The following is a 24,755-nucleotide window of genomic DNA, read 5'->3' as shown; positions in this document are numbered from 1 at the left end:
AACCAATGGATCAGATCTAAGCTCTGCAGTCCTGCCACATCCAGTCGTGAATGATGGTGGACAATTAAACAACTCACTGGAGGAGGAGGCTCCACAAATATCCCCATCCTCAATGATGGAGGAGCCCAGCACAGCAATGCAAAAGATAAGGCTGAAGCATTTGCTACAATCTTCAGGCAGAAGTGCCGAGTGGATGATCCATCTCGGCCTCCTCCGGAGGTCCCCAGCATTGCAGATGCCAGTCTTCAGCCAATTCGATTCACTCCACGGGATATCAAGAAAGGGTTGAAGGCACTGGATAGTGCAAAGACTGTGGGCCCTGACAATATTCCGGCAATAGTACTGAGGACTTGTGCTCCAGAACTTGCTGCGCCCCTAGCCAAGCTGTTCCAGTACAGCTACAACACTGGCATCTATCCGGCTATGTGGAAAAATGCCCAGTGTGTCCTGTACACAAAAAGCAGGACAAATGCAACCTGGTCAATTACCGCCCCATCAGTCTACTCTCGATCATCAGTTAAGTGATGGAAGGGGTCATCAACAGTGCTATTAAGTGGCACCTGCTTAGCAATAACCTGCTCACTGACGCCCAGTTTGGGTCCCACCATTCAGCTCCTGACCTCATTACAGCCTTGGTTTAAACATGGACAAAATAGCTGAACTCCTAAGGTGAGGTGAGAGTGACTGCCTGGATGAGCGCAGCTCCCACAACACTCAGGAAGCTTGACACCGTCCAGGGCAACACAACCTGCTTGATTGGCACCATACCCACAAACATTCACTCCCTCCACCACCGATGCACAGTAGCAGCAGTGTGTACCATCAACAATATGCACTGCAGGAGCTCACCAAGATTCCTTAGACAGCACCTTTTAAACCCACAACCACTACCATCTAGAAGGACAAGGGCAGCAGATAGATGGGAACACCACCCCCTGCAAGTTCCCCTCCAAGCCGTTCACCATCCTGACTTGGAACCTTGTCACCGTTCCTTCTCTGTCGCTGGGTCAAAATCCTGGAACTCCCTCCCTAACAGCACTGTTGGTGTACGTACACCAAATGGACTGCAGTGGTTCAAGAAGGCAGCTCACCACCACCTTCTCAAGGGCAATTAGGGATGGGTAATAAATGCTGGCCTAGCCAGCAACGCCCACATAGAAAAATAGAAGCATAGAAAATACGAGCAGGAGTAGGACATTCGGCTCTTCGAGCCTGCTCCGCCATTTATTATGATCATGGCTGATCATCCAACTCAATAGCCTGCTCCCGCTTTCTTCCTATATCCTTTGATCCCTTTGGCCCCAAGAGCTATATCTAACTCCTTCTTGAAAACAACCCATGAATGAATAAAAAAAAACCCTTCACAACCTCAGAATATCCCAAAATGCTTTACAGCCAATGAAGTTCTCACGAAGTGTAGTCACTGTTGTATTGTAGGGAAATGCTTTGCCCAATGTGTGCACAGCAAGCTTCCACAAACAGCAGTAAGCAATGACCTGATGGTCTTTTTTTTTAAAGTGATGTTGTTGAGTCATAAATATTAGTCAGGACAATGCCCTTTTCTTTGAACAGTGCCATGGGATCTTTTATACTCACTTGAGAGGGTAGATGGGGTTTAACATCTCATTGGATACCTCCTACAGTGCAGCACTTGCTCAATACTGCATCGAAATGTTGAGCTGGTTTATGTGCTGAAGTCTCTGGAGTGGGACCACTGCCACCTAATCTGGATCTGGTTTTCATCTCATTGATTGAAACCTATTCCTAACAATCTGCTTCTATATCCTGTCTAATTCCTTAACATTTTTAAAATACCATCTCATAATGTCCTTTGTTCTGATGAAAACAACTCAATTTTTTCACATCTCTCTTTGGACTTATGTTATCTTACTCTAGACACAGCCGAGTCAATCTATACTCTCTTTTGCCTCAACAGCCTCCTCATGGTATGGAGTCCAAAACTATGGCCTTATTAAGATTTTTTTGTAGGTTCACCATTTGCACTTCAATGTCCTCTCCTTCCTTCCATAAAACATGATGTTCCATTAGCCCTTTTCTGATATCCATTCTTTTTATTCTTTGAGATGTGAGCTTCACTGGCAAGACCAACTTTTGTTGCCCGTCCCTAGTTTCCCTTGAACTGAGTGACTTGCTAGACCCTTTCAGAGGGCAGTTAGGAGTCAGTCAATTGCTGTGAGTCTGGAATCCGATGTAGGCCAGACCAGGTAAGGATGGCCGATTCCCTTCCCTAAAGGACATTGGTGAAACAGGTTTTTACAACAATTGTTGATGGTTTCATGGTGATCGTTACTGAGACTAGCTTTCAATTCCAAATTTTTTTTAATTGAATCCTGCTGCCGTGGATTAGTAGCCCAATGATATTACCATTATACCACCAACTCCCCCAGGCTGGCAGTTCCAAAGAAGTCATATTGGACTCGAAACATTCTCTCTCCACAGATGCTGCCAGACCTGCTGAGTTTTTCCAGCACTTTAGGTTTTTATTTCAGATTTCCAGCATCCAGAGTATTTTGTTTGTATACACCTGCTCACTGATACTCAGTTTGGGTTCCACCAGGGCCACTTGGCTCCAGATCTCATTCAAGTATTGGTCAAAACGTGGACCAAAGAGCTGAACTCCTGAGGTGAGGTGAGAGGGACTGTCCTTGACATTAAGGTTGCATTTGACTGAGTGTGGCATCAAGGAGCCCTAGCAAAACTGGAGTCAATGGGATTCGGGGAAAACTCTCTGCTGGTTGGATTCATACCTAGCACAAAGGAAGATGGCTATGGTTGTTGGAGGTCAGTCATCTCAGCTCCAGGACATCACTGCAGGAGTTCCTCAGGGTAGTGTCCTCAGCCCAACCATCTTCAGCTGCTCCATCAATGACCTTCCTTCCATCATGAGGTCAGAAGTGGGGATGGTCACTGATGATTGCACAATATACAGCACCATTTGCAACTCTTCAGATACTGAAGCAGCCCATGTCCAAATACAGCAAGACCTAGACAATATCGAGGCTTAGGTTGTTAAGTTGCAAGTAACATTCATGCCACACAAGTGTCAGGCAATGACCATCTCCAACAAGAGAGAATCTAACCATTGCACCTTGACATTCAATGGCATTACCGTCGCTGAATCCTCCACTATCAACACTGTGGGGGTTACCATTGACCAGAAACTGAACTGGACTAGCCATATAAATACTGTGGCTACAAGAGCAGGTCAGAGGCCATGAATCCTGCAGTGAGTAACTCACCTCCTGACTCCTCAAAGCCTGTCCACCATCTACAAGGCACAAGTCAGGAGTGTGATGGAATACTCCCCACTTGCTTGGATGAGTGCAGCTCCCACAACACTTGAGAAGCTCGACACCATCTAGGACAAAGCAGCCCCGCTTGATTGGCATCACATCCACAAACATTCACTCCCTCTGCCACCGATGCACAGTGGAAGCAGTGTGTACCATCTACAAGATGCACTGCAGAAATTTTGTGCAAGGCTTCGACAGCACCTTCCAAACCCACGACCGCTGCCATCTAGAAGGACAAGGGCAGCAAAAATGTGGGAACACCACCACCTGGAAGTTCCCCTCCAAGTCACTCATCATCCTGACTTGGAAATATATCGCTGTTCCTTCACTGTCGCTGGGTCAAAATCCTGGAACTCCCTTCCTAACAGCACTGTGGGTGTACCTACACCACATGGACTGCAGTGGTTCAAGAAGGCAGCTCATCACCACCACCTCAATGAGCGATGGGCAATAAATGCTGACCCAGCCAGTGACATCCACATCCCATGAAAGGAAAAAGAAAGAAGAGCTTTTTATGCAATAAGTTTTTGTCATCGGGAATGCACTGCCTCAAAAGATGGTGGAAGCAGATTCAATAGTAACTTTCAAAAGGGAATTGGACGTTTATTGGAAGGAAAAGATGCAGGGCCCTGGGGAAAGAGCAGGGGAGCAGCACTAATTGGAAAGCCCTTGCAACGAACCAGCACAGACAGGATGGGTTGAATGGCTTCCTCCTGTGAGATGGATTCTTTGATAAACCAGAGTTAATATTAAAAAAATGGTTGAATTTTTAAATTTTTCCAATGTTTTCATTGATTTGTCACTGTCCTGTGGAAACAGGATTTTAAAATAATATTTATTTGCAATCCTATTTGTGAAATATCTATCTAAAGCTGTTTTGTTGTAGCAGAAAACATTTGAAGGTGGTGAAATGTTCGAATTGTAAGCTGAATACTGAATTTAATATATTTTGATCATTACATATGAACTTCCAACAACAGTAAAGGGATAAAGATGAGTTTACCCACTAAATGACTCAGGGGAGGTAGTAGGAATAGTTAGACAGGTTGAAGAATTTCTCCAGGAAATATCAATCAGCTAATTAGATAAATTATTCAATGGGCTGTAAATTGCCAATTACCTTATATAGTGCTTCCTGTCTACAAACCTTTCTTGTTACTTTTCACTTTTCTCTCAAACCCTAGAGCCGTACAGTGGTCCGACCTGTCGAATCTGTGCTGGCCCTCTGCATGAGTAACTCGTCTAGTTCCGCTCCCCTGCCTTCTCCCCGTAGCCCTGAATTTTTTTCTCTCCAGATTACTATGCAATTCCCTTTTGACCCTGCTTCCACCACGGTCTCAGGCAGTGCACTCCAGATCCTAACCACTAGCTGTGTAAAAAAGATTTCCTCATTTCTCCATTGCTTCTTTTGCCAATTATTACCTTAAATCTGTGCCCTCTGGTTCTCAATCCTTCCTCCAATGGAACTTTCTCCCTATCTACTCTGTCCAGACCCCTCATGATTTTGAATACCTCTATCAAATCTCCATTTCCATCTCAATGTCAGCATTTCACATTTAAGATATGGTCCACTGTAATTGCAGATTTTAGACAGTAGATGGCTTTGAATCCATCTTGTACATCTAAAAATAACCCAATATTCATCTATTTGCTCTGGGCAGTAACACAGGCAACTAATAAGCACCTTACACAAGGTGTCAGCTTGGCTCAATGGGTAGCACTCTCACCTGCGTCAGAAGGCTGTAGGTTCAAGTTCCACTCCAGAAACTTGAGCGCACGATCTAGGTAGGCGCTCCAATGCAGTACCAAGGAGTGCAGCAATGTTGGAGGTGCCATCTTCTGGATGAGGCATTAAACTCAGATCCCCTCTTCTCCATCAGGAAGATGTAAAAGTATCCCACAGTACTATTTGAAGACGGACAGGAGAGTTCTCCCTGGTTCCTTGGCCAATATTTATCCCCCAATCACAAAAACTAGATAATCTGATTACCTCATTGCTGTTTGTAGGAGCTTGCTTTGTGCAAATTGGTTGCCGTGCTTCCTACATTAAAACAGTGACTGCACTTCAAAAAGTATTTCATTGGCTGTAAAGTGTGACTGGATTTTCTCTAAAGAATGAATTGAATATGCATGTGGGGCCATTGGAGAACTGTTGTTGTATTTTGGAATGCCCTGAGGTCATGAAAGGTACATAAATGCAGGTCACTTTTTTTAAGTTCACATTTCTAAGAATAGAACCATTCATCCAGGTAATCTAGCACTCAGCAAGGAACTGAAGATGAGACAAGCAGTGATGTTGCTTTCTCAAAAATGGAGAGAAAAAAAATGTTGTAATTAGAAAGCTATCAAATGTACAGGAGTAACCAACAACAATAGACTGGGCCTGTACCAATTGGAGTTTAGAAGAATGAGAAGTGATCTTATTTACAGTACCGTTCTATTTAAGCAAGCTCAGCTAATTCACTGATTAGGCTCAGCAGCCACACCTCTACATACCACTGTGACATCTTATTGCATTAATACACCAAATACATGTCACCAGCAGTAAGATTCAGTTCTTCTTGAGCACATTATTTGGTGACATTGAGCATCAAAAGCCTCACAGTGTCATATTCAAACCAGTCAGGGTCACATTTCAATGTTATATTTTGAAGGCAGAGCTGAAGTGATGATCAAGATACCATCAGAAACTTCAATTGAGCCACAATCTACCTCATATGAAGACCTCAGAGGAGACGCATGCAATTTGAGTGAGGTGAGGTAAAAATCATCTTCAGAGAGAATCTGATCAAGAGTTCTGTTGGGAAAATGAAGATCGTCGATTTTGGAGAAAAAATGCTATGGCTTCTTTATCAGAAACCCAGGGAGTAAATTGGTCACCCTAACTAAAACCATTGTGTTGTTTTAAACTGAACACGGCATTATCTGTGCCATTATCAACCAGGAAGTTAGGCTTATATTGTATTCATTACAGTGACACTTGCATTACTGCAGTACGCTTGAAATGTAGTTCAAGGTAATTTACTAGTGGAAAGTTTGTTGTGTTGCTTAGGTAAGATAAACAGTTCATTAATCACTCTTATCTCTGCAACATTGTGAGATGTGCTGGGTAGTTTTGATTGAGGTTTGATTTGATGTAGGACCAGCATTACTGAAGAACCAGGGCATCACTAACAGTGATTTGTTCCAAGCACAATTTTTAAGCCCGTGTTCGACACACACACAAAACATTTTCAAATGTGATTGTACAATGTTCTTTTCAGTTTGTAAATAGGCAATCTAGTAATTGAAAATAAATGCCTGTCTCTCTGTGTAACATCCATGTATTGCTGCAATGTATGCTGAAAGCAGATGAGGAATAGGGCTTTTGACAAATAATGTTTGTCTGATATCTCTCTCTGGCCTTCTATAACAAGGAGGACTCAAATACTGTATGTTCCAAACAGGAAGATTTTATTTACACCATCATTGCTTGCAGTCTCTTAATGGCTGCTGGGGTTTTACTTGCTCCAGTGAGTGACGGTTTTGAGGTCATATCCATTTACCCTGAGAGGATTGTGCTTGTGGTCCCTGTGTTGTTGTGGGTACAACAATGATTTTAAGTAGTGGATTCTGGGATAGTGATGGCGATACGTGACTACGTCACAATAATGCAGATTTTGAAGATTCCTGCAAAGATTTAGCTTTTGTCCTTCTGAGTATTAGAAGTTGTTGTTGAAGTATGTTTGTAGACAGTTTATCCTGTCACCACAGTGTGCTGGGCATGGTGAGGGGGGTAGTGGATATTGAGTCTAGGATAGGGGGCACTGGTCAAACAAATACTTTTTTGTTTTGGGTGGTGCTTCTTGAGTCTTGTGTGGCTGCACCCAGTATTCCATCTTATTCCTGAATTTAGAGATGGTGGTGAGGTTTTGAGGAGGTCTGGAGGTGAGCCACTCATTCTAAGTTACGTTTCTGGTTGACGGGGAACTCTACATTTTCATGACATTGAAGATTAGTGGTTGTTGGTTGTTTGATCTAGTTGTTATTTTGCACCTGTGTGGTATGAATGTCAGCTTATATTATTGAAGTCCTGTAGGCCTACATAGCCTGCTTCATTATTGGAGGTAATTAATTACCCCCTGTAAATTCAATAATGTTGTTTTAGGAATTGATATCCAAACTAGTTATTAACGACTCCAGCATAACAGTTCACCTTGTTACCTTGTTTAGAGGTGTCAGCTGTGGCTCAGTTCATAGCACCCTCGCCTTTGAATCAGAAGGTTGTGGGTTCATGTCCCACTCCCGGAAACCAAGAACTGTGATTGTACTCGAAAGAGTTGCAATCTGTGACTGTTGATAACTCGAAAGAGTTTGTTACCTTGTTTAGTATATTAACCATTGTTCTTCAAAATATCAGCAAAGTTAAATAAAATCCTGTCAGAGAATAAAATCCTTCTGATATTCCTGTGGTTTTGTAGAATCATACAACTCAGGAGGCCATTGAGCCAGTACCTGTGCCAGAAAGAACTATCTAATTACTGCAACCCCCTGGCTTTTTTCCTGTAGCCCTGCAAATTATTCCTTTTATAATAATCTAGTTACCTTTTACTATTGAATCTGCCTCCCCCATCCTTTCAGGCAATGTATTCCCGTTCATCATTACTTGCTGAGTTTAAAATATTCTGCCATCTTTGTACAATTTTCCAATAAATGCAGTAGGACTCAGCAGTAATTAACCAACCATTACCATTAAACACATTGAGTATGTGCAATCAGCTACTTCCCTGTGTAATGAGGTCTCCTTCCAGCATCTAAACTTTATTGTTCAGCAAACATCATATTTGTTTGTGGCTTTTTGGTTGGCATTTGCCTTTGGTCAGTTGAACATACACATGCTTCTCTCAGGCAACCACTCACTCCAATGTAGGAAGGATGGGGAAACTGTCACTTGTACTAGTTTTGGGGTTGGTTGCATTTTCTCCCCAGAATAAGTTGCAGTTCTTTCTGCTGAGCTGTCTGTCACCTTTCCCTGTTCTCTTTGTAGCTGTGTTCAACTCCCTGGGGACTGTGCTAACTCGCATCGTGCGCCCGCGTCCCGGCGGGCTGGGCGGCGTCCTGGCGGGCTGGGCGGCGTCCCGTGCGCCCACATCCCGGTGGGCTGGGTGGCTGAGTTTTTGCAGAGAGCAGTTTTCAAGCTTTCAGTAAGGTTTAATTGTTTTGAATTTGCTTCAGCTCACTTACATCTGTTTACACCCTTTCTGTCTATTCCTGACTGCAAGTAACATCCCTCTCCCCTGACCCCATGGTTTTAACTCCCGACCTCCTTTATCATTACTGGGGAAGTCGGAATCTGTAGTGAGAGAGACTTTATTTGAAGTAAAGCTCCTCGCTGTCTCAGTGAATGTAACCTCTTCCTGGTAACCCTACAGTACTTACACAGAATGTTCTGTTCATAGCTAGCTCTTCCCCTTATTGCAAAGTCCTTGGTTAACTGAGAATCCTTACCTGAACAGGTGAGGCATTTGTTTGTGCTGGCAGTCACGCTCCATTTTAAATGTGATTTCTCTTTGCCTTTTTATTGACATTTGTATTCATTATATTTAAAAGAATTTTAGTTATCATTGAGCGTTAACTTCCAACCCAGACTGATGTGACTTTCAAATCATTGGTTCGGCTTTTACAGTGTTAAGGGAGAAAGAAAGAATTTGTATCAATGCAGAGCCTTTCACAACTTCAACATCCCAAAATGATCAACAGCCCGTGAAGTACATTTGAAGTGTAGTTATACTGTTATAATGTAAATATAACTCGCACATTCAAGGCTTCAAAACCTCGATCTATTTTACGTGGGGTCTCCCTGTGGCTTCCACTGATATTACAACAGAACATTGGGAGCCTGTTCCCCCAACCACATGACTAATTTTAGTGAAAACAGTGGACGGGAAGTTTCTAGACTGGGTGGGTGATTATGCACTCCAGCACCATACCAGCTAAGAAGTGGTCAAGGGGGAAATTATCCTGATGTCTAGGTTCCAGATTACAGGCTACTGTTGGATTTTATTGTGGTCCTAACCAATTCGCGGCTGCTCTTGGGAATGGTGCAGTACTGCCACTGAGAAAAGCGGCGATGGCCCAATCATTTAATTTGGACAGAGATCCTTTTGCTTGATGGGAGGAGGTACTGAAGCCCAGCTCAATCAGTCCCCCATTGAGTTGGGATGTGCGAATGGGAGACCTTCAATCAGAGGGAGCAGTGAGCCTGTGCAGGTGAAGGAGATGGGGGTCACATTGTGAGAATGGGTGGACTGTGTGAGCATACCAAGTTATATCAAAATGCCCACTTTTCTTCCGAAGTATCCTGATTTTTCTAAATGACCTGTTTGTTTAAAGGTGACATTTAGTGTTAAACTGCAGCATTTTCCTTGGATTGACATACACTAATATAAAATAGGCAATCTATATTTAGATTATTCTATTCACAGGGCTAATTTTAGGTGTTGTGTGGTACTGGAAAATTCTCCCTTTTCTGGAAGAACATGCTGGTCCTGCCACACTGCCAATGTACAAGTATTCATTGTCACTGCACACACTTACACTGCTGTGTAATGGGCACCTCTTTAAATGCAGCCAAAGGCAAGAAGGCAACAGGCTATTTGACATTTGTATGAACCTGATCTGGAAGATCAGCTCAGAACCCATTGCTTGTAGAATGTCATTGCACTCAACTTAAAGCTAGGTTGTACCGTTGCATGGCCACATTAAATAGTACGGAAATTACCGGAAGTGTTTCACTGGTAGCCATTCTTCATGTGTGAACCAAGAGAATGTGTGTCAATTGGGATAGTCATGGGATAGTCAATTCAGGGGTCAAAACCACCATTCCAGAACCTTCTCTCAGCTGGCACCAATCTGATCTCAGTAGTCGGTCATTGGGTTGCAATGAAAAATGGGAATAGAACTGATATTTTCCTGAAGCACAGTTTGGGGATTAAGTCTGGAATCTTTCTCAGATTTTGTTCTGTTCTAGGTATTTACTAATTCAGTCAAGAATACCTTTAATCTCCCATGCTCAATTACAAGAAAAGCCTTATCCAGGTCCGGTCACAATTAGTTCATCTGATATCCTTCCTCTGGTCTTCTTAGTTTAAGACTTGAATACATTGCTACTTCACTGACAAAGGGTGCAATTACATTCCAGCTTTAGTGCTGGTATGAGGCAGCTTTCTCCTTGAACTCACATTAAAATTGTGGAGGATAAATCGGGTGTGTGTGTGTCTCTTCTCCCCTCCCTACCTCTCTTGCCTGTGTGTGCACCTTTTCACTCCCTCTCTCTGCCTCGTGTGCCTTGTATATCTCTCAGCTATCAGATTTAGCAATTGCAAAAAGATGGAAATGTAGTAACAAGAAGGAAAGGAAATCATTTTTGAACAATTCACACCTTTTATTTAACATCTTGGATGAATCTGTTAGACAAGAGGTGTTTCATTAATTAACAAAGAACAAAGAAAAGTACAGCACTGGAACAGGCCCTTCGGCCCTCCAAGCCTGCGCCGATCATATTGCCTGTCAAACTAAAACATTTTGTACTTCCGGGGTCCGTATCCCTCTATTCCCATCCTATTCATGTATTTGTCAAGCTGCCTCTTAAACACCATTATCGTACCTGCTTCCACCACCTCCTCTGGCAGCGAATTCCAGACACTCACTACCCTCTGCGTAGAAAAACAACATCTCCTTTATAGTTTTCTCCTCTCACCTTAAATCTACGTCCCCTAGTAATTGACTCTTCCACTCTGGGGAAAAAGCTTCTAACTATCTACTCTGTCCATGCCACTCATAATTTTGTAAACTTCTATCAAGTCGCCCCTCAATCTCCGTCGCTCCAGTGAGAACAATCCGAGTTTCTCCAACCTCTCCTCATAGCTAATAACCTCCAGACCAGGTAGCATCCTGGTAAACCTTCCCTGCACCCTCTCTAATGCCTCCATATCCTTCTGGTAATGCGGCGACCAGAATTGCACGCAATATTCCAAGTGTGGCCTAACCAAGGTTCTATACAGCTGCAGCATGACTTCCCAGCTTTTATACTCAATAACAGTAACAAACCTGCTGGCTTTTAACTCGAGTTATTTGCATGATCCAGCTCTTGGTGCTAAAGCAGCTGTTTACCTTAACAAGAAAAATTACTTGCTGCTTAGATGATCCACTAACCCTTGCAATCATAGATATTCCAACATGGTCCCCTGCATGCTACCACTAATACACATGATCTGATTATCATATTTATATTTGTGTATGAGTTGGCTGCCTTTTTTCCTATGTCACAACAGTGGCTACATTTCCAATGTATTTCATTGGCTGTAAACACTAGAGAGGGTGCTAAGAAGATTTACAAGGATGGTACCACAAATGTGGTAATCAGGAAAGGACTGACAGGCTGGCTCTCTTGCCTCTTGGGGGGAATAAAGGACTGAGGGGTGACCTAAGTGAGGTCTATAAAATTCTGAATGGTTTTGATTGTGTGGATACAGAGAGAATGTTTCCTCCTTTGGGGGAGAGCAGAACTAGAGGCCGTCAATATAAAATAGTCACCAAGAAATCTAAGAAGAAATTTCTTTATCCAAAGAGATTGTGGAACTTGCTACCACAGGAAGTGACTGTAGTGAATTGTACAGATACAATTAAGGGGAAACCAGATCAGCACAGGACGGAGAAGGGAATAGAGGTTACATTAATAGATTTAGATGAGGAAAGATGGGAGGAGGCTTAAGTGGAGCAGAAACACCAGCATGGACTGGTTATAAAGCACTTTAGGACATCCAGGTGTTATGCAAGGTGCTATAGAAATGCAAACTTTTCTTTTAGTGCTTTGTGACTTGCATGTTGGCACATTGCAGGCTCTAGAAAATAAAAACTCTGAAAAACCTAACATTGTATACTCAGTAGATATCCAGATGGGTGAATGCGGAGAAATTGTTCATCCCAGTATATAAAGATGGCATTTGAGGTAATTCTTAATGAAACAGTGCATTCTTGGAATGTCAATTACAAAACAGAAGCACCATAGAAATAAAACTCACCCAGATTAAGATGGTCACAGTGGATGTGTGCCTTCAGGTGGTCACTGTGTTTATAGGTAGAAACAGTTGATGGATCAGGTGTTAAGGAGTTCTTATCTGGATCCCTATTGAAATTCTGGTATTACTGTTTGTATTTTTAAGTAATCTTGTTTAGCTAACATCAATATGATACAGGGATGGTTGATTTCCCATCCTGACAGTGTGAAGGAGCTTAACCAAAGCTGTGAGAATGTTAATTGGCTACTCCAGTATGGTTGGGTTTAACAACTCCTCCAAACTAAAGAATATGTCATCAGCACATGCAACACAGATATTTTTTTCAATGCAAGGTTAAAGTTTGTCCCAATTCTTCTCAGCTGGCTGATTCTCTAGATTAAATGAAAAGGCCACTTGGAGAGACTCCCTAAACAAAGGGTATCTAGTTTCTGGGACCCAGAATTCGGAGAATCTTTCAGAAACACATGCTCCAGATAGTAGGTAAAGGGAATGTACTCGTATTCGGAAGAATAAAGGAGGCAGTAAAACTGAGAGGGGAGGCAGTTATCATATTGTCCATCTTTTCCTGCTGTTGACTCTTTCTTTTCCCACCTCCCCACTCTGGTCATTGAAACTCTTGATGCTCTCCTACTTCCTTCTACAATCAACAGATTTTGCCTGCGGGCCAGCCAACACCATTTGATTAATTTAATCCTGCCTCATTCTTTTCAACCGTTTGTGTTCTTCTTCACCTTTGGACCAGGCCATCATACTCGGTTTCTCAATTGACAAAACCCAAACTGCTCCATCTGAAAGGGACTCCATGCAAAGCTCTGTTTCCAGGTTAACAATTTTGAAGACATCTTTCTTGTTGAAAATGCACCACAGTGTGGAAGGTGTGAGATGGCAGATAGTTCACCTTAGTCAGCTCTTCCACAATGAAATTGCCAGGAAGTGATGTGAAATGGTAGAATCGCCAACTGACAATTTTGAGTGACCTTTCTCTTTTTAAATAAGGATGAAGCATATTTATGTTATTTAACTGGATGTCATTGAACTCTCTTCTAGGTTGCTACCAGCTGAAGCATTAGACATTGAATAATATGCTCTTGTCTTTCTGATCAGAGATGGCCTTGATTTGACTTCAGTTATACTGGATTTACTTGATACGTTGCTCATAATGAACTGGAGACTGAGTAAAGAAGGTAAGAGATCATGTGATATTTCTGCTGTATTGTGCCAATTTTTTCTAAAATTTAGTTTTTCAACTGATTTGAGTCTTTTGCATCTTGTTGACTGTTAATGAGTGAAATATTAATTTTTGATGCTTTTTCAGTTGGCCACTGTCAGCAGACATACTTTACGGAGTAAAGTCACCTTGGTGAGAAATTGGTAGTTTTATATATGTGTACTTTATAAATATATTACCCATCCCCCGCTAACCTTGGATTAACATGCCAAGTGTTAAGAATTCCTGGAATGTCGGATTGCTCTGCTGTGATAAAGCTTTGCTTTGTTCTGCTACTGACTGGATCCAGAGAGAATATGTGGGTTGCCAGGAAGTTGTAATAGTGCAAAGTCAATGGCAGTGAAGTCAACTGCTGCAGAATTCTACATCTGCTTCACCTGCTGGCTAGGAGATTAGTCTGTTACTCCAGTTCTTAAAGAAATACCGGTTGGGGGATGTGTAAGAAGGTTCTTTTAAAAAAGACTGGGAATTTAATTTTCTCAGGATTGGAACTGTTCCTAAAAACCCCTTTCTTATTGATTTGGGGGGTCCAGAAGTTTCTCATTCGCATACTGCACACCCACGAGCTTATTTTACCAAGTGCCAATGAAAAACCTTCTGTTAGCTCTGTCTCCTAGGGGAATTTATCTTTTTAAAACGCTTGAGATTTCATCAGCAAAAAGTAAAATAACTCTCCTGCCTATTTTGAACTCGGTTTAAATAGGCTAAAAATGTCTAGGAAAGGAATATTGTAACATGATCCTTTAAAATCAAAATATCTAAATGGCTAAAAGATTTATTTTATAAATTTAAAAGAAAGCTGATGTTTACCTGTGAATACAATGTGAAGGTGCCAGTGCCTTCAGGCTGTGTCATTTTACACTTTGTGAATGTCCTTTTTGCCACTGGTGACCTATATCCTGTGTACGAAACATGAATCTGATAACCAAGCTATCTCTGCCTAGAAGTGTAAACCGGTCTGAAGTTGTCCTTGCCACAATGTGTTGGGATGTCAGGTGGAACATACAGTCACTGCTCGACTGCTTTTGCTTTGATAATTGGCTGAGTAGTTTGGGGGGGCATTTATGAAGTTCCAATTTGTGTGCTGGGAGGGGCTTGGAAATCAGCCATATCAGTTTTTTTTTGTGAAGTCGAGTTAAGGTAAACATTTTTAATGGGGATTTCTGGGAGTGTAAGGCTGTCAGCTGGGTATTTGTATGACTTTGTTTTTGCATCATTCTATGTGGTAAGTGAATTTTCCTTTTACCTTTGCACCTGATGTACCTTTTAATGTCCTGTATATGTTAAGAAAGCCATTGTGTTTTTGTTACTATGTTGTAATTTATGTAAATGGAGAATTATGTATTGGATCCAGTCTTCTGTAACTTTGTATGCTTGTTTGATTGTGACCCCAGCATTCTATATCCAACTGACTGCTCAGCTTTGGTAATTATGTGCTGTTTTTTCTTCCTGTTGGACATGTGTGGTTGTCTTGCTAGCTGGTGTTTAGATTGTACGCTGTGATAGAACAGGAGCTGTTCTCCAGGGTTGACAGTATGTGCTACTGTAAACATCCTCGACTGGGAGCTGTGATGTAGCAGATTGAGCTCTCAGTCAGATGTTTGCAGCTGCCAGCTGCCCCACACCACAAAAAGAAAGCTGACTCCTGTCCTACACACAAACTATCAAGTACCCAAAGATGACTCTTGTGGTCCAAGCATCCATTGACCTCATGAATATTTATCATGTAACAACACTTCAAATAAAGGGAATCTTGGCTGGTTTCTTAGCAGCCGAAATAGTAACAACTTCTATTTATATAGTACCTTTAACTTGGCAAAACTTCCCAAGGCATGTCACAGGACCATTATCGAACAAGACTTGGCCAAATGAGATATAAGCACAGGTGACCTGTAGCTTGGTCAAAGCAGTTTTTAAGGAACATCTTGAAAAAAGGGTGGAGAGGTTTGAGGAGAGAATTCGAGAGGTTAGGGCCGAGGTAGCTGAAAGCACGGCCACCACTGGTGGAATGGTGAAAATTGAGGATTAGCTGAGATCTTGAAGGGCTGTAGGTTGCTGGATGTTACAGAGATGGGCAGGACTCAGGTCATAGATGGATTTGAAAAGTGAGATAAAGTACAGAAGTACAGGTGGTTTGAAGAGCTTCCTATTTACTTTGTGAACTCAGCTTTCAAAAACAAAGTGAGTTTTTTCTGATGGAGCAGGGCAGAGAGGCTCACTTCCTCTGGACTGACGCCCTTACTACATTTTATTTTAAAGCACTGGATGATGGGTAATCTAGTTCCATATTGAATTGTTCGTATATATTGGAGATCTGGGCAATGAACACAGAGGCCAGGAAATTTGGTTCCTGAATGTGCGCGATCTCATTGCGTTGAGTGCCATTTTGCCTCAGATGGTTTCAGTAGCACGTGCACGCTTCTGCCATTAACTGCAGTATTTTGATGAAGGTGTTAGTGCCGGCGTGGGAAGCATGTGCCACAAGTATGCAGAGTAGGCACGTTGTGATGCCAGTCCGTGCGTGACACTGATTTGAAGCCAGCACTGCTATTTTTGAGCTCCATGATCCAGCTAATGCCCTCTCTTAACCTCACACAGCTGAACCTGCAGTTAGCAGAAGGAAGGATCCCCTACTCCCCCCCCCCCACCCCCCACCGACATCATCGCTATCTGCACCAATGTTCTTTAAATGGATCATCAACTATTTTCAGGATAGCTGCTGATTTGATTTCTACTGACTGTTGCTGCGAAGTGTTTGGTGGTGGCTTGAGTTGTTTCCTGTGAGTGTTGTGGTACGTGCTGTAGTAGTTGGTCTGAGCTTCAAGGATTTTGCATGACTACTTGCTCCCAGTCATGGATGCATCCATCTTGGTGTCCCTTCTGCTCTCTAATCCAAGCAGGACAAGCTTCTGGAAGAGGGAGGAGGAAGATAGGGAGAAGGGCTCTTAACAGGAGGCCATATCAATCCAGTGTTTTCTCTGAGATGAACCTCAGGAACAGTGTGTGGGGTATATCCACTTCACTAAGAATGTCCTCACTGAAATCTGTCACTCATTTGCAGTCACAACTACAACCTCAGAGCAGAGGGGAGGCAGCATTGTCACTGTCTATGAAGGTGACCATGAACTTCTCCACATCTGGCTCTTGCAAGGTTGGGATGGGCAATATTTGAAAGTTCCCTTAGTTTGCTCTTCACTGTTGTATAGGGGAAGGTTGCTGATGTTCTGTATGCAAAGAGCTGAATACGTTTCATTCACTCTTGCCAGAGAGAAGCAGATAGAGTGAGCATACAGCTTTGTGAGGATTGCAGACTTCCCCATGGTGTGGCATGCCATTGACTACACACATGTCACTTTGTGGGGGCTGCAATGGCAGCTCTGCTCCAACTGGAAGTGATCTCACTCCCGCAATGCCCATCTGGTGCACGGCCATTCACAGCACAGGTCAATGGCTGGCATCCTGCCAACAGTCATGATGCCTTCATGATTGCCTGTTTTCTGTGTGTCTTTGCCTGTTCTCTGTCTCTCTGTCTCACTAAAAGGCTGGGATAGACAGATTTGTGATCTCTTAGGAAAGCAAGGGATATGGGGAGTGGACAGGAAAGTGGAGTTGAGATAGAAGGTCAGCCATGATTGTGCTGAGTAGCGGATTTGGCTTGACAGGCCATGTGGTCTACTCCTGCCTCTGTTTCTTGTGTTCTTATGACTGTTGCTGGAAGGTGTTACCTTGAGGTTGGGCTGGTGATCATGTGCGGGGAATCCAGCATTTGGTATCTGCACTGATGAGGTTGCAGATGGACAATAACTGTCAGTCATGCCAGTGATACCAACACCCTAACAGTCAGTGAGACAAACAGTGGCTGGTGTCGCTCTCTACCTCCAGCTTGTATTCTTTGCATTGGCGCCCACACGTCAAATGGTTAACTGGATGAGACAATGAACAACAGGCACTGCCTGTGGAAGTAAAGACCAGGAGAACATGTTGTCTTTCAGGAAGGGAGAAGCAGGGGTCTTTCTCTTTAAAAAGAAACCTTGTGGTGTACAAGCCAGATATTTAGCTTCATAGGAACTCGTTTGTGATGTTCAGCAGCTTCAATGAGATGCTTGTTATTTGAAGTAAGAGCATTTGATCATCATCAGGCACAGACTGTACAGGTGATCAGTTACTCTCCTGAATGAATGAATGCTGAGACGAGGATACAGACTGCCCCCACTACAAACACCACCCCCCAACCCCCCCAACACACACCACCACCCCCCAACACACACCGCCCCCCACACGCCACCCACATCGCCCCCCACACACTGCGCACCCCCTGCCCGATTATGTCTGTGGAAGGCCTTCCCGCCACAATGCCCATTGAGGCCCTTAATAAGCAATTAACTCACAATTAAAGGCCTCTTCCTGTTGCTGCTGATATTAACCCAGTGGCAGGCAGCCTGTCGCCATGCAAACTTGTCGTATACTTGTGGCCGTCCAGGATGGGAGCACATATTGCCTGGTCAAGGTACAGAGCATCGGGAAGTAGGGGTGGCCCACTGAGCGCCACTCATCTGCCTTTGTTGGCAACCCTCGCTACACCCCCTTGCCCCGAACCCACCCTGTGAAAACCCCCTGCCATCACTCACTTCTGGCCTGGGTCACCCCAAGACCCTGGGCCTCTGGTGGGTGGGAGAAATGGTCATGTCACTGGACCATTAATCCAGAGCCCAGGCCAAATCCTTGGGGACACAGGTTCAAATCACAGCACGGCAATTGGTGGAATTTAAATTCAATTAATAAATCTGAAATTGAAAGCTCATCTCAGTAATGATGAAACTATCATTGATTGTTGTAAAAACCCATCTGGTTCACTAATGCCCTTTAGGGAAGGGAATCTGCCGCCCCTACCTGGTCTGGCCTACATGTGACTCCAGACCCACAACAATGTGGTTGATTCTTAACTGCCCTCTGAAGTGGTCTAAAAAATAAGCCACTTTTAGTTCAAGGACAATTAGGGTTGGGTAACAAATGCTGCATCACTCCCACATCCCAAGAAAGAATAAGAAAGTCCTCAACTCCCCAGAGACGCGGCTGAGTAAAACAGCTGCCAGCTGCTGATTTCCTGGCAGCGCTCAGTGGGCAGAACTACCCACCCCTGGGGTCCTGGTCCTGTGAAAGGCACCCCAAAAGAGGCAGCATGGGTCGCACTGCTGGCTCCCCAATTGGTGGCTGGGACTCCCATCCATAAAATTCCCCCCTATGAATTCTTGGTCTCCCTCTATCTCGCTCTTTCTCTCCCTCCCTCTTCCCCCTCTCCCCTTCCCCAGTGGTGCACTGCAATTGTGTTTTTGGAAGATGTGAATCGAGGGCCACCCCAAAAGCAGAAAATCTATTTAAACCCATGTCTCTGCATCCCAAGCATCTCCTTAACTTGTAAAATTGTGGTTGCATCTTCATTTGCCTGTGCTCTGTGATTGCAGCTGGCAGTGTTTTCCTCTTTCCTAAGCAGAATTTTGAAGCTGCCCACTTTTTAGATACAAGAAAGACAAATGGAAGTATTTCTGAAACTAGAAACTGTGGAAGTGCAGAGAGGTTTGGGGCTTTCTGTACATAAATAGCTATCAGTCACATTCGGGAAGCTGATGTGACCCTCTTCGAGGCTCATGGAATGTTGGCCTTCGGGGCAGTTGGAATACAAAGGGGTGGAAAGTGATTCCTCAGTTGTGTGCAGCCTTCTCTAACCACCTGGGGTACCACAGTCAGTTCTGGGCACTACCCGTCATGAAGAATATATTGGCCTTGGAGGGGCTACTGTGCATTTTGAAAATGACCAAGAGTTAAAGCATTAAATTATGAGCACAGGTTGCATAAACTTGGCTTGTGTTCCCGTGAATACAGAAGATTAAGGGCTAATCTAATTGAGGTGTTAAAAATTATGATAGGATTTGATAAAGTAGATAAAGAGAATCTATTTTCTATGATGGGGAAACGCAGGTCAAAAGGGCACAATCTTTGAATTAGAGCCAAGCCTCTCAGAAGAGGAATTCGAAGACTGTTCTTCATACAAAGGGAAGTAGAAGTCTGCAACTTTCTCTCAAAAGACTGGGGCATCAATTGCAACTTCTCAAGATTGAAATCACAGAATCTCACAGTGCAAAAGAGGCAATTTGGCCCATCGAGTCTGCACCGATACATGAGAAACACCTGACCTACCTACCTAATCCCATTTACCAGCACTTGGCCCATAGCCTTGAATGTTATGACGTGCCAAGTGCTCATCCAGATACTTTTTAAAGGATGTGAGGCAACCCGCCTCCAGCACCCTCCCAGGCAGTGCATTCCAGACCGTCACCACCCTCTGGGTAAAAAGGTTTTTCCTCACCCACCCACCCCCCCCCCAAACCTCCTGCCCCTCATCTTGAACTTTTGTCCTCTCGCGACTGACCCTTCAACTAAGGGGAACAGCTGCTCCCTATCCACCCTGTCCATGCCCCTCATAATCTTGTACACCTCGATCAAGTCGCCCCTCAGTCTTCTCTGCTCCAACGAAAACAACCCAAGTCTATCCAACCTCTCTTCATAACTTAAATGTTTCATCCCAGGCAACATCCTCCAGTCAATCACATCCTTCCTATAATGTGGCGACCAGAACTGCACACAGTACTCCAGCTGTGGCCTCACGAAGGTTCTATACAACTCCAACATGACCTCCCCACTTTTGTAATCTATGCCTCGATTGATAAAGGCAAGTGTCCCATATGCCTTTTTCACCACCCCATTAACATGCCCCTCTGCCTTCAGAGATCTATGGACACACACGCCAAGGTCTCTTTGTTCCTCAGAACTTCCTAGTGCCATGCCGTTCATTGAATACTTCCTTGTCAAATTCCTCCTTCCAAAGTGTACCACCTCACACTTTTCAGGGTTAAATTCCATCTGCCACTTATCTGCCCATTTGATCATCCCTCCTATATCTTCCTGTAGCCCAAGACACACAACCTTACTGTTAACCGCCCGGCCAATCTGTATCATCTGCAAACTTACTAATCCTACCCCCGACATAGTCATTTATGTCGTTTATATAAATGACGAATAATAGGGGACCGAGCACAGATCCCTGTGGTACGCCACTGGACAACTGGCTTCCAGTCACTAAAGCATCCTTCTGTCATCACCTGCTGTCTCCTACAACTTAAGCCAATTTTGAATCCACCTCATCAAATTACCCTGTATCCCCTGTGCATTTGCCTTCTTTATAAGATATCGATAGAAATCAATAGATTTTTATTCGGTGAGGGTTTACTATACAGGAATATGGGTCAAAGATGGGCAAATAAGGTTGAGTACAAATCAGCCATAATGTAAGTGAATGGCAGAACAGGCTTGAGGCCTCTTCCTGCTCCCTTTACTCTGTAAATTACAAAACATTGTGAAATATGATCTTCTATGTTGGTTCTACAGCAGTATCCAACATTTCTGAAGTATGGGTAAGTGTGCTTTGTTTTTGATGAAATACTAAACCTAAACAGAAGTAATTTGTCCTTAAAACCAGTGCTGATGGTGTGTATTTGAATTTTGGATGGTATAAGTGATTGGACATTACCATGGTGATTATTGGCACAGCATTAAACACTTTTGCTGGTAGTCCAGTGATATTACATTGTGATATCACTTGATGTTTTTTTAAGCACGATATTAAATTATCATTAAAATTTTCATTAACCATTGAAAATCATTGATATTTTTTATAACCCAAGTTGCAGCTCGCAAGAGTTGAACTAAATTAAGCTGTGCTGATGAGGAACATATCGATTCCCCAGTTGCCTCTGAGTTTATTTAATCTGGCTAATATTCAAGGCTTTTCCTGGCTGCTGGAAAATCAGTGTGGTTCCCGCTTCTGTTCACTATCCAGTCATCCCTAGAGGTGTCAGCTGTGGCTCAGTTCATAGCACCCTCGCCTTTGAATCAGAGGGTTGTGGGTTCATGTCCCACTCCTGGAAACCAAGAACTGTGATTGTACTCAAAAGAGCTGCAATCTGTGACTGTTGATAACTCGAAAGAGTATCCAGTCATCTCTGCTGGAAAATCCGTGTGGTTCCCGCTTCTGTTCACTACCCAGTCATCCCTGCTGGAAAATCCGTGTGGCTCCAGCTCCTGTTCACTATCCAGTCATCCCTGCTGGAAAATCCTTGTGGTTCCCGCTCCTGCTCACTATCCAGTCATCCCTGCTGGAAAATCCTTGTGGTTCCCGCTCCTGCTCACTATCCAGTCGTCCCTGCTGGAAAATCCGTGTGGCTCCAGCTCCTGATCACTATCCAGTCATCCCTGCTGGAAAATCAGTGTGATTCCCGCTCCTGCGCACTATCCAGTCATCCCTGCTGGAAAATCCGTGTGGTTCCCGCTTCTGCTCACTATCCAGTCATCCCTGCTGGAAAATCCGTGTGGTTCCCGCTTCTGCTCACTATCCAGTCATCCCTGCTGGAAAATCAGTGTGGTTCCCGCTTCTGCTCACTATCCAGTCATCCCTGCTGGAAAATCCGTGTGGTTCCCGCTTCTGCTCACTATCCAGTCATCCCTGCTGGAAAATCCATGTGGCTCCAGCTCCTGCTCACCATCCAGTCATCCCTGCTGGAAAATCAGTGTGATTCCCGCTCCTGCTCACTATCCAGTCATCCCTGCTGGAAAATCCGTGTGGTTCCCGCTTCTGCTCACTATCCAGTCATCCCTGCTGGAAAATCCATGTGGCTCCAGCTCCTGCTCACTATCCAGTCATCCCTGCTGGAAAATCAGTGTGGTTCCCGCTCCTGCTCACTATCCAGTCGTCCTGGCTGGAAAATCCGTGTGGTTCCCGCTTCTGCTCATCATCCAGTCATCCCTGCTGGAAATGGATTGATGTCAATGTTGCATGAGGCAGGATTGGACACAGGCATGCCTGATCTTTATTGAAATAGTCTGCCCACAAATAGTGTGGAGGCTTATACCTGAATATGGGCTGTATGGATGTAGTACAGAAAGGCGACTAGCAGCAGTAGAAGCCCATCTCAGCCAGGAGCCAAAGACTTCAAGGAGGCAACACTTTAGAATGACTTATTGCACATGACAGCTTGGTCAGGAATCTCTGACGTGAGATGCAGTTTTTTTAAAAGATCAAGCTGGACCTGACCAAGAGCTTCCCTCAAATGGTTGAGTTACAATTAAATAGACAGTTTACAAGAAACAGTTTTTTAAAATGCACCAAGTTGTTTACGATACTCTCATTTTTAAGCCAAAGTACTAGAAAAAACACCTACAGTGCAACACCACTTTGATTCTTGTCACTAAAACACAGTCCTTGGGAAACAGGTATATGACATGCTGTAAGAGAGTCCTCTTTTCTTTCAAAAAAAGCCTCAGAAATTAGAAGAGAAATTTGAGAATACAGAGGAATCTATGAAAGGCAATTTCAAGACACCATTTACACTGTTTGAATAAGAGGATTGGTCTGAAGTATTATTTCGACCATAGCTTGAACAATCCATCACTGAAAAGAACTCCACTGAAACTACTCTAGTTACGGAGGGGAAACACGTTTCGAAGGGTCTTGAACAGGGTCGAAGCACGCTTCCTAGCAACCAGTTCTGTGAAGGATTAATCTGCTTAAAGTCTTTGAACAGCTGGTGGAAATAAAACTAAAACCTGCCATATCGAGAATCAAATAAATGTCCTCTTGAAAGCTTTTGTTTTTCTAGAGCTGGCAAATGCCCAGCTAACACAGTTGTAGATCTGAATTTCTATAGAAGCTGTAGCTTACTTGAATTAATTCATGATCACTGCTTTCTTTTGGCACACTGAATAGCAACTATGTATTTGAGTTCGTAATTTACACATGGTTCTAGTTAATGGTCAAGTTGTATCGGTAATGATGAATAAAGCATTTCACTCATGTTGGTGTCTACAGGAGCTGAAAGGATTAATTTCTGAGGACACATTGCATAGACTAGGCTTGTACTCCCTTGATAGCAGAAAAGTGAAGGATGATCCAATTGAGGTGTTTAAAATGATTAAAGAGTTTGATAGGGTAGATCTTTCATCTGCTGGAGGAGTCAGAACAAAGGCAGCATAACCTTAAAATTGGAGCCAGGCCATCCAGGGATGATATTAGAGAACATTTCTTCACACAAAACAGAATGGAACTCTCTCTCCAAAAAGGCTGGGGGGTGGGGTCAATTATAAATCTTAAAATTGAGATTAATAGATTTCTGTAGATTGATACATAATTGGCATCACACCGACACTGAAATTCATGTACCACATTACTCATTTGTGTGATAGGCAGAACTTCTTTTTGATTTGACAGCAGCATCCTGTTCGTGGAGAATATCACTCGTGTTGCTACTGCATAGTAACAGCGTGAAACAGCTAGCTTCACCTGCTGCTCAATGATGAAGCATCCACAACCCTCTGGGGTAGAGAATTCCAAAGATTCACAAACCCTTTGAGTGAAGAAATTTTTCCTTATCTGAAACCTAAATGATCAGCCCCTTATCCAGAGACTGTGCCCCTGTATTTTAGATTCCCCAATCTCTCAACATCCACCCTATCAAACCCCCTCAGGGGGTTTATTATTCTTAAATCCAGAGAGTATAGGCCCAATTTACTCAGTGCCTCATCATAGGACAACCCCCTCATCCCAGGGACCAATCTAGTGAACCTTCACTGTATTGCCTCCAATGCAAGTATATCCTTCCTTAAGTATGGAGACCAAAACTGCACGTAGTATTCCAGTTGTGGTCTCACCAAAACCCTGTACAATTGTAACAAGACTTCTTTATTCCTATACTCCAATCCTCTTGTAATAATGGTCAACATGCCATTTGCCTTCCTAATTGCTTGCTGTACCTGCGTGCTAACATCGTATTTCTTGTTTGAGTGCTCAAGTGTCTCTGAACGTCAACATTTACAAGTTTAAAAATATTCTGCTTTTCTATCCTTACGACCAAAGTGAACAACTTCACACTCTGACCTCTGCCCTCCTTCCGCCCTCTCCCCCCTTCCCCTGCTCCCCATTCCAATCCTGCCTGCTCCAGCCATGTCTGCTGTTTGACCATCCACACCCCCGCAGGCAGTGTTTAAAGAATGATTCCAGCAGCTGCTGTTTCCAGAAGGAAAGATAAATCCTCTGTCAACATCTTT

General features: G+C 43.5%; 1 long non-coding RNA gene across 3 annotated transcripts in view; it reads left to right on the top strand.

The window, feature by feature from the left end:
- Positions 1–24,755, top strand: part of LOC144680637 (uncharacterized) — a 96,935-nt gene that overhangs the window by 14,865 nt on the left and 57,315 nt on the right. For all 3 annotated transcript variants that reach the window (XR_013576594.1, XR_013576592.1, XR_013576593.1), the window contains 2 exons: positions 5,969–6,069; positions 13,478–13,557. This is a non-coding gene — a long non-coding RNA (uncharacterized LOC144680637). The remainder of the gene's footprint in view (positions 1–5,968; positions 6,070–13,477; positions 13,558–24,755) is intronic.

Source organism: Cetorhinus maximus, chromosome 5 (assembly GCF_964194155.1).
Source record: "Cetorhinus maximus chromosome 5, sCetMax3.hap1.1, whole genome shotgun sequence".
Taxonomy (NCBI): Eukaryota; Metazoa; Chordata; class Chondrichthyes; order Lamniformes; family Cetorhinidae; genus Cetorhinus; species Cetorhinus maximus.
The sequence above is the reverse complement of the archived record's forward strand: the minus strand, read 5'-3'. Positions and strand labels throughout refer to the sequence as shown.